We start from the raw sequence: 17,850 nt of genomic DNA on the forward strand, positions 1-17,850 counted from the left end.
ATAGTTGGTAAATCTCTTGGGGCTGTCCTGACCCAACCTGACCTTACTTCCTCAGATGCTGTCCAGACCTGAGTTCAAGAGTCATCTTAAAACCAAAGGACGACTCTGCCCACTGGTTGCTACTTGAAGACAGTAGAGTTCCTTTGCCTTCCCTTCTCCAGACTAAGCAATCCTGACTTAGTGTCAAGAGCATGATCTTGGGAGTCAGAGGTCACAGGTTCTAATCCTGGCTCCGCCACCGATCAGTTGTGTGACTCTGGGCAAGTCACTTGACTTCTCTGTGCCTCAGTTCCCTCATCTGTAAAACGGGGATGAAGACTGAGCCCCACGTGAGACAACCTGATTACCCTGTATCTACCCCAGCACTTAGAACAGTGCTTGGCACATAGTAAGTGCTTAACAAATGCCATCATTATTATTATCTCATCAGTAAAATGGGGATGAAGATTGTGAGCCTCATGTGGGAAAAGAACTGTAGCCAACCTGATTAACTTGCACATAGTAAGTGCTTAACAAACACCTTAAAAAAAACAATAAACAGTCACATTCCCTGCCCACACTGAGCTTATAGTCTAGAGGATCCCAGAGATGGAAAGATCAGGGAGCATGTAAGTTAGATTTCAATACAACAGTAATAAACACATCAAGGAGCTGAAGATGAAACATCTCGATGGCGTAGCTGGACTTAAATGTGCCACTGGATAGCTTGCCTGGCTTTTACTGAGGTATTTTGGAAGTGGTGATGAAAGACAAATTGATTTTCATCATCTCCATCCACAGGAAAAGTCAGAGAATGCCTTAGAGTATAAGTTATCTCCCAAATTAAACCACCTGAAAATGAAACACAGTGGAGCTCCCCACAAAGGCAAACCGCGGAGAGCCAAGAGAGATGAATTTAATGAGCTATTGACAGAAAAAGACGGAACACCAAATAAGACGGTGTTGACAGAAATACTATGAGAAAGGTGAGAAGGCCGACAAGCTGTGAGCCTTCTGGCTGGGAAAAAGAAAAGAGGCGCAAATGGATTTAACAAAAAGAGCTAAGCAAGGGAGGCGGTTCCAAATGAGACGGACTTTCCAAGAAAACAGACCCATTTTCAGCCCCAGTGTGTCTTCCCACATACCTGCTCCCATGAGGGCAAAAATTGGATTCTAAGACTTTATTGGGAAAGTTTAGTGGGAAAGACGGGACCGTGCCTTTCCTGAACACACTGGAGGTTGAGAGAGAGGTAAGCCCCCCCCAGAATGTTGTCCTCTGGTAGTGTCCCCTTGAGTATGTCAACTTGGCTGGGTCTTTGGTCACCACCTGGGGGGCGGAGGGGGGGCTCACCTCAATCACCTCACTCACCCCACGCTTTTCTCCATTCCAATAACCACACATGCACCTCGCTTCCAAGAGTGTGGACACAGAAGCTGCTTCCTAAGTTACTTCGGAGCTATGGAATCAGTTTGACTGTCAATCAGAGAGCAGGCAGCCTCTTGTGGAATTGAGATGCAGCATGGCTTAGTGGAAAGAGCACGGGCCTGAGAGTCTAAAACCGGCTCTGCCACTTTTCTGCCATGTGACCTTGGGCAAATCACTTCACTTCTCCGTGCCTCAGTTACCTCATCTGTAAAATGGGGATTAAGACTGTGAGCCCGATGTGGGAGAGGGACCGTGCCCACCCCAATTATCTTGTATCTGCCCCAGTGCTAGAACAGTGCCTGGCACATAGTAAGAGTTTAACAAATACCTTTAAAAAAAAATTCTGATTATGGCTCACTCAGTCCCACTCATACTTTCATCATTAGTCCTAGGGGTAGAAAAAGATTTAATAATAAATAGTGGGGCATTTGTTAAGGGCTTTCTGTATCCCAAATGCTGTGGTAGATTATCAAATCAGACACAGTTCCTTTCCCACAGTGGGCTCACAGTCTAAGGGAGAGGCATTGAATCTCCCATTTTGCAGTTGAGAAACTGAGGCACAGAGACGTTAAGTGACTTGCCTTAGTATAGTATAGTCAGGATTAGAACCCAGGTCTTCTGACTCGCAGGCCAGTGCTCTTTCCCCTAACCCACACTGCTTTTAATGTTACTTATACGAAGTCTACACCGGGCAGGCCCATTTTTTAAAAGGAATTTTTCACCAAACCCCCACAGGGCTTAGTATGGTACATTTCACCAGTGAGTGCTCAAAAAATACCATTACTATGAGCAATTGACTGTCCATTTGGTGCAGTGCACTGTATCACTGTATCAAGTGCTTAGGAAATGCAAAACGAAGAAGTGAAAGATTTCCTGCCCACAAGGAGAGTACATTCTAAAAGAAGACAGAGATACAGCAACTTTTACAAGCTGAGAAGTCAAGATAAATGATTGAATCTACAGTTGAACAAAATGTGTATTTATATGTACATCTGTATATAAAGGTACTGGAATAAGCACAAATAAGTTCGTAAGTGCAGCACATGTCTGATGGGTGTATATGACTTAGGGTGTTAGGAATTAATCTACTATCACTATTCTGCTAAGATGGTATGAATAGTGGAAAGAACATGACCCTGCAAGTCAGAGGACTTGTCCTATGCCGTTGAGTCGTCTCTGACCCATAGTGACTCCGTGGACACATCTCCCCCAGAATGCCCCACCTCCATATGCAATCATTCCGGTAAGTGTATCCATAGAGTTTTCTTGGGAAAAATACAGAAGTGGTTTACCACTGCCTCCTTTTGCACAGTAGAGTCTTCACCTTCGACTCTCTCCCCTTTCCCTGCTGCCCAACAAAGGTGGATTTTGACTTGGGGCAGATTGCCTTCCACTCGCTAACCACTGCCCATGCTAGGAATGGACTGTGTATGCCTCTGCTTGACTCTCCCTCTCATAATAGAGACTGGTAGACTACTGGGAACTCTCCAAGTGTGATCCTGAGAGGGGAACGAGTCAGGGGACTTGGATTCAAATCCAGTTCTGCCACTTGCCTGCTGTGAGACTTTGGCAAGTCACTTACTTTCTCTGTACCTCGGTTTCCTCATCTTTAAAATGGAGTTGAAATTGCCATTCTTCCTTCCCCTAAAACTGTGAGCCCCATGGGGATCAGGAATTGTGACTGCTCTGCTTCTATTGTATCTACTCGGGATCTTATTACAGTGCTTGGCACATAGTAATTGTTTAACAAATGTGGTTATTATTAAAGACAAATCCAATTCTATAGAATTCCCAAGTGGATGCCCCATGCCTAGATTTGTAGTTTTAAAAAGGAAAAGATTCTAAAATGGTCATATAGATTACCACACCTCTACAGGCCCAGGGTTAATCTGGGCCAATTAGGCCAGGACTAACTGAAATTGGACAGAGGGTCTAAAAGCAACCACATACCTTCAGCCTTTCCTTTCTCTGCCCTTTTAGTTTGATTCACTGCCACTTGGAGAAGATTTTGAGAGTAGTTTGGGCTTGGGAGTCAGAAGGACCTGGGTTCTAATCCCAGCCCTGCTACGTATTTGCTTCATGACGCTGTATAAATCATTTACCCTGCCCCTGCAATGCACCAATCATACTGTTGTTATAGGGAAAGGGGAGAACCTATTTGAAGATTACCATGTAGGCATCCTCAACATTGATAGTCTTTTTGCCTCTTGTTTTCAATTTTGTTGAAATCAACACATGTACCAAAATTTCTTCTGATTGTTGAGATGTCTAAAATTGTTTTTCATTCTGACCCTAAAGAGTTATCCTTTTGTATTGGGTTCAAGTTTGTTTAAAACATATATTTGCATTCCACCACCAGAAATACATCGTTATTCTGGATTACTTTATTTAGGACCCAGGGATATTTTTTACAGCAAAACCTCAGTTATTCAGGCCCTACTATTCAGACCTTACCCCTAATAATATATATCCCCATCTTTCTCCCTTTAGTTTTTCTTATGCTGCCAACAGCAGTCTAGACCATAATGTCACTGTGGGCAGAGAACATGTCTGTTTCTCGTTATATTGTACTCTCCCAAGTGCTTAGTACAGTGCTTGCATACAGCTTTAATTCTATTTGTTCTGACGATTTTGACAGCTGTCTACATGTTTTGTTTTGTTGTCTGTCTCCCCCTTCTAGACTGTGAGCCTGTTGTTGGGTAGGGACCGTCTCTATATGTTGCCTATTTGTACTTCCCGAGTGCTTAGTACAGTGCTTTGCACACAGTAAGCACCCAATAAATTCAATAAAAAGACCGAATGAATAGCATGAATGAACAGTGTTGGGTAAATGTTCCTTTATGAAGACAAAGTTCAGAAAGAGCCCAAACAGGGCCTGGGAGACCAGAAAAAGCCACCTGAAAGCCACAGCAGAAAAGAGCCAGAGAGATTCTGTCACATTTTTGTGTGTTTGGTTTTTTGTGTTTGGTATTTGTGGTTTAATAAAATATATCACTGCTGGATTCTTAGTGAGGATGCACAGACAATGAAGACAAGTTTCAGGCTGACAAAAGAAGCTTTTGATCCACACTGTGGTCAACAAATCCTCAGTTGATTAGCAACAGGTGAACACTCAGAAGTTAAAGGGGGCGGGGGGGTGTTCCATTTTTTTTCTTTTTATGGTATTTGTCAAGTGCTTAATATGTGCCAGACACTGTACTAAGCACTGGGACAGATACAAGCTAATCAGATTGGATACAGTCCAGGACCCACGGGGGGCTCACAGTCTTAATCCCCATTTTACAGATGAGGTAACTGAGGCACAGACAAGTGAAGTGGTTTGCCCAGGGTCACACAGCAGACTAGTGGTAGAGTCAAAATTAGAACCAAGGTTCTTCTGACTCTCTTCTTATTCTCCCCCTTCTAGACTGTGAGCCCACTGTTGAGTAGGGACTGTCTCTACATGTTGCCAATTTGTACTTCCCAAGTGCTTAGTACAGTGCTCTGCACACAGTAAGTGCTCAATAAATACGATTGATTGATTGATTGATTGATTGATTGACTCCCAGGCCTGTGATCTATCCACTGGGCAATGCTGTTTCTCTAGGTGAATCTACCCCAGTGTTTAGTACAATTTTTGGCATGGAGTAAGAACTTAACAAATTGCACGATTACTATTATTATCATTATTGTTAATATTAACCCTTCCTGGAGGAGATGGGATTTAAACAGGTCATTGAAGAGGGGGAGAGCAGAGGTCTGCCAAATCTGAAAGGGGTACTAAGCACTTAGTACAGTGCTCTGCACATAGTAAGCGCTCAATAAATACGATTGATGATGATGATGATGAAAAGAGTTCCACACAAGCTCCCCTCCAGACTGTAAGCTCCTTGTGGGCAGGGAACTTTTCTACCAACTGCTGTATTGTAATAATAATAATATTAATGATGGTATTTAAGTGCTTACTATGTGCCAAGCACTGTTCTAAGCACTGGGGTAGATACATGGTAATCAGGTTGTCCCACATAGGATTCACAGTCTTAATCTTATTATACAGATAAGGGAACTGAGAAGTGAAGTGACTTGCCCAAGGTCACACAGCTGACAAATGGCAGAGCCGGGATTAGAACTCATGACCTCTGACTCCCAAGCCTGGGCTCTTTCCACTAAACTACGCTGCTTATCATATTCTATTCTCATATTCTCATATTACAGTCTCCCAAGTGCTTAGTACTGTTCTCTGAGCACAGTAAGCATTCAATAAACACCATTGATTGATTGATATTGGATTGATATTTTAAAATAATCCTCTTACAGTTTAAAAGTGTACCACAGTTCTGACTGGACTCTATCTTCTGAATGAGGTGTGACTTTATCTCTTGAGGGTAGGGATCAGGTCCATCGCATTGTATTCTCCCAAGGGCATAGCAGAGTGCCCTGCACACAATAAACACTCAGTAAACATCATTAATTGACTAAAATTTCCGAAATGGAATTTCCTTCAAGGGAGGAAAATAATGGGCTTTGGAGGTACATTGTGCTGCATTCCTCAAAAACATGGATGTGCCATGAGGGACCTTACAATGGGGTATGTTTTCCCATAGACTTTTGCTAGGCTCTGTTCCAGAACCAGACCCGAAGGAATGGCCAGATCCTACAGAAAAGTAAAAAATTCACTGTAATCCATCACCTCCCACACCCACCCCTTTCCTCTTTTGTTTTTAAGGGATTTTCTCCTCCCTTGTACCCCAAAATTGACTTCCCCTCCCACTATGTGTTAGTACAGTTCTACTTCATAATACAATGGTATTCTGTTCCTCAAAAATTAGGTTGTATTGTGATTCTTTTGGTAGACACATTTCCTGTCCACGAGGAGTGTAGATTGTATATTAATTCAATCATATTTAATAATAATAATAATTTTGGTATTTGTTAAGTGCTTACTATGTGCAAAGCACTGTTCTAAGTGCTGGGGAGGATACAAGGTGATCAGGTTTTCCCATGTGGGGCTCACAATCTTAATCCCCATTTTACAGATGAGGTAACTAAGGCACAGAGAAGTCAAGTGACTTGCCCAAAGTCACACAGCTGACAAGCAGTGGAGCTGGGATTTGAACCCATAACCTTTGACTCCCAAGCCTGTGCTCTTTCCCCTGAGCCATGCTGCTTCTCTGAGAGCCTGCTGTATGCAGAGCACCGTACTAAGTGCTTGGAAGAGTACAATATAGCAATAAACAGACACACTGCCTGCCCACAACGAGCTTACAGTCTATCTCACAGGTGACTGACACCTGAGGTTTTTCTGTAATGGAGATTATTCATAAATTAATCTGAGGTTTGTCTCCCAGTTTAAAATGTCCCCACCCCTGCTTCCAAAAATAAGGGCCTCCACAGCAAGGAGAGTGGGGTGGAGAAGCCCAGAGGCTGGATAAAATTTGTTTGGAATCAAGCAGAGGTTTCTGCTGCTGCCTTAAATAGGAGATCAGAGCAGGTGCTGACCCAGCAGCTGCTCAAAAACGAATGGAGAAACTGGGCAATCTTTAGAGCCCCTCTGAAACAAGAATAAATCCAATTCCTTACAGCTTATCAGAAATAACAAAGAGTCCTACAGACAGTGCGGGGCCGAGGATGTCACTTGGCACGTATTGCAGAAGCAATAGCCTAAAAGAAAACATAAAAATTCGCTCTTGAGTTTGGTAGGTGGGCAGGAGTTGAAAATCGAAAAATCACCACTCCAAGGCAATGTCCACACTTATTCAATAAACCGTTTTGCTAACTAAACTGAAGGGACCAATTTGGAGGCTTAGTTATTTGGAACTTGTCTGTACAAAAAGCCTTTCTCAAAGCGCATTAAATTTCACAAGCAGCTGCCTACTGGGCTCAATTGAAAACTTAATTGCATGTTTGTCGTAGTCGGGAGCAGTGACAATGCCACTGACAATAACGTCTCTCCACTGGTAACTTCTCATCCTAAAGGAGACAGAAACAAGAGAGTGGATGAAGTAATGGCTCCTTGCTTTTCTCCCGGGAGATTAAGCTAAGGCAGGGAATGTTGTTATGTGTATATTGCTATTTTGTACTCTCCCGAGCGCTTAGTACAGTGCTCTGCACACAGTAAGCCCTCAATAAATATGATTTACTGACTGACTGATGGACTGACAGGAGGTTTGCAAGTCAGCCTTTTGGAGACAGCCAGGTGCGGAAGGGCCTGAAATCAGCTGGAAGGTCATCCCATGGACATGGGCTTTGGGGTACTTCTCCAGCTCCCTCCTTCTCCCATGCAAGTCTGTTCTCTCAATTCTACCTTCTAACTACCTCACTCTTTACTTCTCCCACATCTGACCCCTGGCTCATGTCATTCCTCCGGCCTGAATCCATCAATCAATCAATAGTATTTATTGAGCGCTTACTGTGTGCAGAGCACTGCACTAAGCACTTGGGAAGTACAAGTTGGCAACATATAGAGATGGTCCCTACCCAACAGTGGGCTCACCATCTAGAAGGGGGAGACAGAGAAGAAAACAAAACATATAAACAAAATAAAATAAATAGAATGGATATGTACAAGTAAAATAAATAATTAAATAGAGTAATAAATACGTACAAACATATATATAGGTGCTGTAGGGAAGGGAAGGAGGTAAGGCAGGGGGGATGGACAAGGGGAGGAGGGCAAGAGGAATCAATCAATCAATCAATCATATTTATTGAGCACTTACTGTGTGCAGAGCACTGTACTAAGCGCTTGGGAAGTACAAGTTGGCAACATATAGAGACAGTCCCTACCCAACAGTGGGCTCACAGTCTAGAAGGGGGAGACAGAGAACAAAACCAAATATATTAACAAAATAAAATAAATAGAATAGATATGTACAAGTAAAATAAATAAATAAATAAATAGAGTAATAAATATGTACAAACATATATACATATACACAGGTGCTGTGGGGAAGGGAAGGAGGTAAGATGGGGGGATGGAGAGAGGGATGGGGGGAGAGGAATGAGGGGGATCAGTCTGGGAAGGCCTCCTGGAGGAGGTGAGCTCTCAGTAGGGCCTTGAAGGGAGGAAGAAAGCTAGCTTGGCGGATGGGCAGAGGGAGGGCATTTCTGGCCAGGGGGATGACGTGAGCCGGGGGTCGACGGCGGGACAGGCAAGAACGAGGCACGGTGAGGAGATTAGCGGCAGAGGAGCGGAGGGTGCGCGCTGGCCTGGAGAAGGAAAGGAGAGAAGGGAGGTGAGGTAGGAGGGGGCGAGGGGATGGAGAGCCTTGAAGCCCAGGGTGAGGAGTTTCTGCCTGATGCGCAGATTGATTGGTAGCCACTGGAGATTTTTGAGGAGGGGAGTAACATTTCCAGAGCGCTTCTGGACAAAGACAATCCGGGCAGCGGCGTGAAGTATGGATTGAAGTGGGGAGAGACAAGAGGATGGGAGATTGGAGAGGAGGCTGATACAGTAGTCCAGACGGGATGGGATGAGAGCTTGAACGAGCAGGGTAATGGTTTGGATGGAGAGGAAAGGGCGGATCTTGGCAATGTTGCGGAGCTGAGACCAGCAGGTTTTGGTGACGGCTTGGATGTGAGGAGTGAACGAGAGAACGGAGTCGAGGATGACCCCAAGGTTGCGGGCTTGTGAGACGGGAAGGATGGTAGTGCCGTCAACAGTGATGGGAAAATCAGGGAGAGGGCAGGGTTTGGGAGGGAAGACAAGGAGTTCAGTCTTGGACATGTTGAGTTTTAGGTGGCGGGCGGACATCCAGACGGAGATGTCCTGAAGGCAGGAGGAAGCTCCTCCTCCCCCTTCAAACGTGCCAGACCACAGCTCTTCTGATTTAAAAACCCTCCTGAAATCCCATCTCCTCCAGGAGGTTTTCCCCACGTCATTTCTGCCGTCATTCTTTGTATTAATAATGATAATAAAAATAATGATTGTAGTATTTGTTAAGCACTTACTATGTGTCAGGCATTGTATTAAGTGCTAGGGTTGATACAAGCAATTTGAGTTGGACACAGTCCCTGTCCCATATGGGACTCACAGTCTCCATCCTCATTTTACAGTTGAGGTAACTGAAACACAGAGAAATGAAATGACCTGCCGAAGGTCTTACAGCTAACAACTGGTGGAGGCAGGATTAGAACACACAATCTCTTGTCATTTCAACCCAACAGCCACCTTTAGCACTCATGTATTCATTCATTCATTCAATCGACGTAGCTCAGTGGAAAGAGCCTGGGCTTTGGAGTCAGAGGTCAGGGGTTCAAATCCAGGCTCCACCAGTTGTCAGCTGTGTGACTTTGGGCAAGTCACTTAACTTCTCTGGGCCTCAGTTACCTCACCTGTAAAATGGGGATTAAGACTGTGAGCACCCCGTGGGACAACCTGATCACCTTGCAAGCTCCCCAGTGCTTAGAACAGTGCTTTGCACAAAGTAAGTGCTTAATAAATGCCATTATTATTAATATTATTATTATTATTGAGTGCTTACTGTGTGCAGAGCACTGTACTAAGCACTTAATGAGACTCAGCATGGCTCAGTGGATATAGCAAGGGCTTGGGAATCAGAGATTCTGGGTTCTAAGGTCACACAGCTGATAAGTGGAGGAGCCGGGATTTTAGAACCCAGGTTCTCTGACTTCTGGGCCCGTCCTCTTTCCACTAAGTCATACTGTTCCTTTTGGATCCGGACACTAATCCATGATGGGCTCTCCACTCCCATGGTGAAGCAGAAAATTGAGGCAGTTACTCACATCAATCAGGTAAAACGGTGTTTTATACTTATCTGTTTTAACCGTCTTGGCCTTGGCTGGATTTTAGTCTGGCAGGGGAGCCTTCTCCATTTGTTCATTCAGTCTTATTTATTTAGAACTTACTGTGTGCAAAGCATTGTACTAAGCACTTGGGAGAGTACAATATAACAAGAGGCATATTCTGTGCCCACAATGAGCTCACAGTCTAGAGGGGGAGGCAGACATTAATAGGAATAAATAAATAACAGATATATGCATAAGCAGCAAAGAGAGAAGACAAAGAAAATTAGAGAAGAAGAAGAGAAGAAGAAGAAGAAGAAGAAGAAGAAGAAGAAGAAGAAGAGGAAGAAGAAGAAGAAGAAGAAGAAGAAGAAGAAGAAGAAGAAGAAGAAGAAGAAGAAGAAGAAGAGAAGCAGCATGGCTCAGTGGAAAGAGCATGGGCTTTAGAGTCAGAGGTCATGGATTCGAATCCCAACTCCACCACATGTCTGCTGTGTGACCTTAGGCAAGTCACTTAACTTCTCTGAGTCTTGGTAACCTCATCTGTAAAATGGGGATTAAGACTGTGAGCCTCACATGGGACAACTTGATCACCTTGTATCCCCCCCCCAGTGCTTAGAACAGTGCTCTGCACATAGTAAGTGCTTAACAAATGCCATTATTATTATTATTATTATTATTATTATTATTATTATTATGCATAAGTGCTGTGGGGCTAGGAGGGAGGATGAATGAAGGGAGCAAATCAGGACGATGCAGAAAGGAATGAGAGGCGAGGAGGGCTTAGTCAGGGAAGGCTTCTTGGAGGAGATGTGCCTTATTGGCTTTAAAGTGGGGGAGAGCAATTATCTGTCTGATATGAGGAGGGAGGGGGTTCCAGGCCAGAGGTAGGATGTAGGCAAGAGGTAGGTGGTGAGATAGATGAAATAGAGCTACAACAAGATGGTTAATATTAAAGGAATAACTTGAGCAGCCTGGGTTGTAGTAAGAGAGTAGTGAGGTGAGGTAGGAGGGGGCAAAGTGATTGAGTGATTTAAAGCCAATGGTGAGGAGTTTTGGTTGGATGCAGAGGTGGAAGGGCAACCACTGGAGTTTCTTGAGGAGTGGGGAATCGTGATCATGAAGGAAAATAATCCATGCAGCAGAATGGAGCATAGACTGGAGAGGGGAGAAACAGCAAGGAGGCTGATACAATAATCAAGGTGGGTTAGCATAAATGCTTGCAACAGTGTGGTAGCAGTTTGGACAGAGAGGAAGGGCAGATTTTAGTGATATTTTGAAGGTAGAACTGACAGGATTTAGTGACGGCTTGAATATGTGGGTGGAACAAGGGAGAGGAGTCAAGAATAATGCCAAGGTTACGGGCTTGTGAGACAGGAAGGATGGTAGTGCCATCAACAGTGATGGGAAAATGAGTGGGAGGTCAGGGTTTGGGTGGGAAGATAAGAATTTCAGTTTTAGCCATATTAAGTTTGAGGTTATTGGAGGATATACATATAGAAATGTCTTGAAGGCAGGAGGAAATGCAAGACTGCAATGAAGGAGAGAGATCAGGGGTGGAGATCTAGATTTGGGTGTAATCAGCATAGAGGTGGTAGTTGAAGCCGTATGAATGAGTTTTCCAAGGGAGTGGGTGTAGATGGGGAATAGAAGGGGACCCAGACCTGAGCCTTGAGGGACACCCACAGTTACGAAGTGGGAGGCAGAGGAGGAACCCTCAAAAGAGACTGAGAATGAGCAGCCAGAGAGATAGAAGGAGGACAACCAGGAGAGGACTGTGTCAGGGAAGCCGAAGTTGAGTAATATTTTCAGGAGAAGGGAGTGGTCGACAGTGCTAAAGGCAGATGAGAGATCGAGGGGGATTAGGATGGAGTAGAGGCCTCTGGATTTGGCAAGAGGGAGATCGTTGGTGACGTTTAAGAAGGTGGTTTCTGTGAAATGAAGAGGACAGAAGCCATATTGTGTCAAGGAGAGAATTGGAGGAGAGGAACTTGAGGCAGAGGTATAGACAGCTCGCTCAAGGATTTTGGAGAGGAAGGGTAGGAGAGGGGGTGATAACTGGAGGGAGCTGTGAGGTCATGGGAGGGTTTTTTCAGGATACGGATATGGGCATGTTTAAAAGGAGTGGGGAAGAAGCCATTGGAGAGTAAACAGTTGAAGATGGCAGTTAGGGAGGGAATAACGGAGAAGGTGAGTGTTTTGATGAGGGGTGAAGGAATTGGGTTGGATGTGCAGGTGGAGGGGGTGAATTTTGAGAGAAGGCAGAAGGTTTCCTCTAGAGATACTACTGAGAAAGATGGGAGAGATGAAGAAGGGGCAGGAGAAGGGAGGGGCTGGAGAGGGGCAGAGGAGATTTTCAGGAAATCATGCCTGATTCTGTCAATTTTTTTGATGAAGTAAGTATTCAGGTCATTGGGGGCAAGGGAGAGGGGAGGCGGGGCAAAAGGGAACCGGAGGAGGGAGTTAAATGTCTGGAACAACTGGTAAGGGCGATGGGCATGGGTGTCAATAAGGGTGGAGAAATAGTATTGACAGGCAGAGGAGAGGGCAGAGTTACAGCATGCAAGGAGAAACTTGAAATGGATGAAATCGGCTGGAGATCTAGATTTCCACCAGCACTGCTCTGCTACTCGTACACATGAGCAAAGGAGGGGAAATGCAGAGGTGATCCAGGGCTTTGGATTAGTGGCACGAGAGCGGCAATGGGTTAGGAGAGCGAGTGAGTTGAGTTCAGTAGAGAAGGTGGGGTTGAGAGTGTCACTTTGGTCATCAAGGGAAGGTAGTTTGGGTATGGAGGCTAAATGGGGCATGATGAGTTGAGAAAATTGGATGGGGTCTCTGTTGGGGAACAGTACAGATTCTTGGGGAGGAGGTGTGTGGGAGAGAAGGCAGATGAGGAGGTTGTGGTCAGATGGAGGGATTTCAGAATTAGTGATGGCAGAGATTGTGCAGTGGCTAGAGACGATGAGATAGAGCGTGTGTCCAAGTTGGTGAGTGGGTGAGGTGGGGTGGAGAAGGAGGTCAGTGGAGTTGAAGAATGATTGAAGGCAGGTACCAGAAGGGTCATCAGGAACATCTATGGGGATATTGATCCCCAAGGATCAATGTAGGCAAGAAGAAAGGAGAAGGAATGTGAAAAAGGGATGAATCTTTACATGGGAAGCAGTGTTGCCTAGTGGATAGAGAAGCTGCCAGAGAGTCAGAAGGACCTATGTTCTAATCTGGGTTCTTCACTTCTCTGTGCCCCAGTTACTTAATCACCTTGCCCTCTCTACCTCACCTCACTACTCTTCTACTACAACCCAGCCCAGACATTTCATTCCTCTAATGCTAACCTTGTCTCAGTACCTCGAACTCATCTATCTGATTGCTGACCTCTTGCCCACATCCTATCACTGGCCTGGAATGCCCTCCCTTCTCATATCAGATGGATTATTGCTCTCCCTCACTTCAAAACCTTATTGAAGACCGATCTCCTCCAAGAAGCCTTCCCTAACTAAGCCCTCGTCTCCTCTTCTCCCACTCCCTTCTGTGCCGCTCTTACTTGCTCCTTCATTCGTCCTCCTTCCCATCCCCAAAGCACATATGTCCGTATCTGTATATGTAAAAATATGAAGCAGCATGGCTAAGTGGAAAGAGCACAGGCTTTGGAGTAAGAGGTCATGGGTTCTAATCCTGGCTCTGCCACTGATCAGCTGTGTGACTTTGGGCAAGTCACTTGGCTTCTCTGTGCCTCAGTTACCTCATCTGTAAAATGGTGATTGAGACTGTGAGCTCCACATGGGACAACCTGATTACCTTATATCTACCCCAGCACTTAGAACAGTGCGCCACACGTAGCAAGCACTTAACAAATGCCATCATCATCATCATCATCATCATATAGCTGTAATTTGTTTATTTATTTATATTAGTATCTGTCTCACCCTCTAGACTGTGAACTTGCTGTGGCAGGAATATGTCTGCTTTTTGTTAATATTATACTCTCCCAAGTTCTTAGTACAGTGCTTTCCACACAGTAAAAACTCAATAATCTGACTGAGTGAATTAATGAACTCCTTAACCATACATTCTCTCATCCTTATCCTTTTATCATTCCTTTCACATGGCCTATTTGCTTCTTCCCATCAACTTTCCTCTCCCTTGCCCTCACAGTAATAGGATATTCCAATCAATCAATCAATCAATTAATGGTATTGACCAAGTGCTCACTCGAGATTGTAAACTCCTGAAGGACAGGAATCATGTCTACTTACTCTATTGCACCCTCCCAAGAGCTTAGTATAGTCTTCTGTACACAGTAAGCATCTAATAAATAAATGATTGATGACAGAGCATGGTACAAAACACTCCTCAGGGAGTTTAGAATCTAGCAGACAAGACAGACATTAAAATAAATTACAAATAGAGAAAAGAAACAGACACATATGGGCTGTGGGGTAGGGGAGATGAGATGGGAAGCAGCATGGCTTAGTGGAAAGAGCACAGGCTTTTCACCCCACATTTCCAATCCATCACCAAAACCTGCCGATTTCACCTCCGCAACATTGCCAAAATCCACCGTTTCCTCCTTTCCTCTCCATCCAAACCACTACCTTGCAGGTTCAATCTCCCATCCTATCACGACTGGATTACTGCATCAGCCTCCTCTCTGAGCTCCCATCCTTCTGCCTCTCCCCACTTCAGGCTATACTTCACGCTGCTGCCCAAATCATCTTTGTGCAGAAATGCTCTGCGCATGTTACTCCCCTCCTCAAAAATCTCCACTGGCTTCCTGTCAACCTGTGAATCAAGCAAAAACTCCTCACTCTCAGCTTCAAGGCTGTCCATCACCTCACCCCCTCTTACTTCACCTCTCTTCTCTCCTTTTCCAGCCCAGCCCGCACCCTCCACTCCTCTGCCATTGCTAACCTCCTCACTGTACCTCGTTCTCACCTGTTCCGCCATCAACCCTCGGCCCACATCCTTCCCCTGGCCTGGAATGCCCTTCCTCCACACATCCGCCAAGCTAGCTCTCTTCCTCCCTTCAAAGCCCTACTGAGAGCTCACCTCCTCCAAGAGGTCTTCCCACACTGAGCCCCCTTTTTCCTCTCCTCCTCCCCATCCCCCCCACCCTACCTCCTTCCCCTCCCCACAGCACTTGCATATATATTTGTAGAGACTTATTACTCCATTTATTTTACTTGTACATATTTACTATTTATTTTGTTAATGATGTGCATATAGCTTTAATTGTATTTGTTCTGACAATTTTGATACCTGTCTACATGTTTTGTTTTGTTGTCTGTCTCCCCCTTCTAGACTGTGAGCCCGTTGTTGGGTAGGGACCGTCTCTATATGTTGCCAACTTGTAGTTCCCAAGTGCTTAGTACAGTGCTCTGCACACAGTAAGTGCTCAATAAATATGACTGAATGAATGAATGAATGAGTCAGAGGTCATGGGTTCTAATTTCAACTCCGCCACTTGTCTGCTATGTGAATTTGGGCAAGTCACTTAACTTCTCTGTGTCTCAGTGACCTCATCATCTGTAAAATGGGGATTAAGACTGTGAGCCCCATGTGGGACAACCTGATTGTATCTACCCCAGCACTTAGAACAGTGCCTGGCACATAGTAAGTGCTTAACAAATACTATTATTATTATTATTATTATTATTATTATTATTATTATTATTATTAGGTGAGGGCTCTTCAACAGGGATCTGATTTACCTAAGAGGTTTTTGGTTGGCTTGGGATGTTGTCTGGGCCCTTTATGTATATATGTTTGTACATATTTATTACTCTATTTATTTATTTTACATGTATATATTTATTCTATTTATTTTAATTTTGTTAATATGTTTTGTTTTGTTCTCTGTCTCCCCCTTCTAGACTGTGAGCCCACTGTTGGGTAGGGACCATCTCTATATGTTGCCAACTTCTACTTCCCAAGCACTTAGTACAGTGCTCTGCACACAGTAAGCATTCAATAAATACAATTGAATGAATGAATGAATGGCTACAGATCTCCCCAGTTTTGGGGGAATCTCCCTTGCCTCAGGCCACTGCTGACACTGGAGGATTTTTTAAAAATGTATATTTAAATGAAAAGAAATCAAACAGAAGACTTCTCGCAGGTGGTTCCCTGCTTTCCACGCTCCCAGGTGACAAGAAGGGAGATGGACCTTGGGCAGCACCCCAGAACTTAGAACAGTGCCTGGCACATAGAAGTGTTTAACAATTATCATAATCATCATCATCATCCCAAGGACCTAGTATGAAGCCATTTGGGTTCATTTTCCTGCCTTGAAGGGAGGAAAGAGGAACACTCCCTCCCACACTGCCCCCACCCGAGGGGCCTCTCTGTCCCTTGGTCCTGTGTTGAACACTGCCTGTATCATGTCTCCTACATAGCTTGGAGGCAGAGATGACAATACTAGTGGTTAGTAGATAGAGAAGCAGAGTGGCTCAGTGGAAAGAGCATGGGCTTTGGAGTCAGAGGTCATGGGTTCAAATCCCGGCTCCGTCACTTGTCACCCGTGTGACTTTGGGCAAGTGACTTAACTTCTCTGGGCCTCAGTGACCTCATCTGTAAAATTGGGATTAAGACTGTGAGCCCCCTTGGGACAACCTGATCACCTTGTAACCTCCCCGGTGCTTAGAACAGTGCTTTGCACATAGTAAAGTGCTGAATAAATGCCATTATTATTATTATTATTATTATTATTATTATAGAGCATGGGTTAGGAATCAGAAGGACTTGGGTTCTAATTCCGGCTCTGCCACATGCCTGCTATGGGACTTGGATAAGTCACTTAACTTCTCTGTGCCTCAGTTACCTCATCTGTAAAATGGGGATTAAGACTGTGAGCCCCCCGTGGGACAACCTGATCATCTTGTAACCTCCCAAGTGCTTAGAACAGTGCTTTGCACATAGTAAGCACTAAATAAATGTCATTATCATTATTATTATTATTATTATTATTATTATTATTAATGGATAGACTCCAGGGCTGGGAGTCAGAAGAACCTAGGTTCTAACCTTGGCTCTGCCATTTGTCTTCTGTGTGACCTTGGGAAAGTCTTATTATTATTCCCTCTTAAGGAGAACAGACTATGACTTAGACTTTGAGCCCCTTGTGGGGCAGAGATCTTATATCTACTCCAGGGCTTAGTACGATGCATGGCACATAGTAAGCGCTTAACATATACAATGAAAAAAGAAAAACAGGAGGCCACCCTGTAAGAGGCACCATGAAGACTAGCCACTCTCCTGTATGCCATGGATGGCCCGGGACACCAGGGTATTGTTGTCCCCTACCTTCAACAGGCTTCCAGTTGAATGGGATGTCTTGGCTGGGGGCAAGGCACATGCTGGAGAAGCCCCAGGGTGGCTGCACTGGTTACCTTCAGTGCCAGCTTCAGGAGCAGCTGAAAGCCCCTTCCCCACAACCCTGCAGCTGCAGCAAATGCTAGGGTCCAAAAAAATTAAAAAGAAAATGGTATTTATTGAGCACTTACCATGTGCTGGGCACTGTAGACTGTGAGCCCACTGTTGGGTAGAGACTGTCTCTATATGTTGCCAACTTGTACTTCCCAAGCGCTTAGTACAGTGCTCTGCACACAGTAAGCGCTCAATAAATATGATTGATTGATTGATTGATTGATTGTACCAAGCACTTATAAGAACACAACATAATAGGGTTAGTAGACAGGATCACTGACCCCAAGGAATTTAGA

The sequence above is a fragment of the Tachyglossus aculeatus genome, chromosome 1 (assembly GCF_015852505.1).
Source record: "Tachyglossus aculeatus isolate mTacAcu1 chromosome 1, mTacAcu1.pri, whole genome shotgun sequence".
NCBI classification, from domain to species: domain Eukaryota; kingdom Metazoa; phylum Chordata; class Mammalia; order Monotremata; family Tachyglossidae; genus Tachyglossus; species Tachyglossus aculeatus.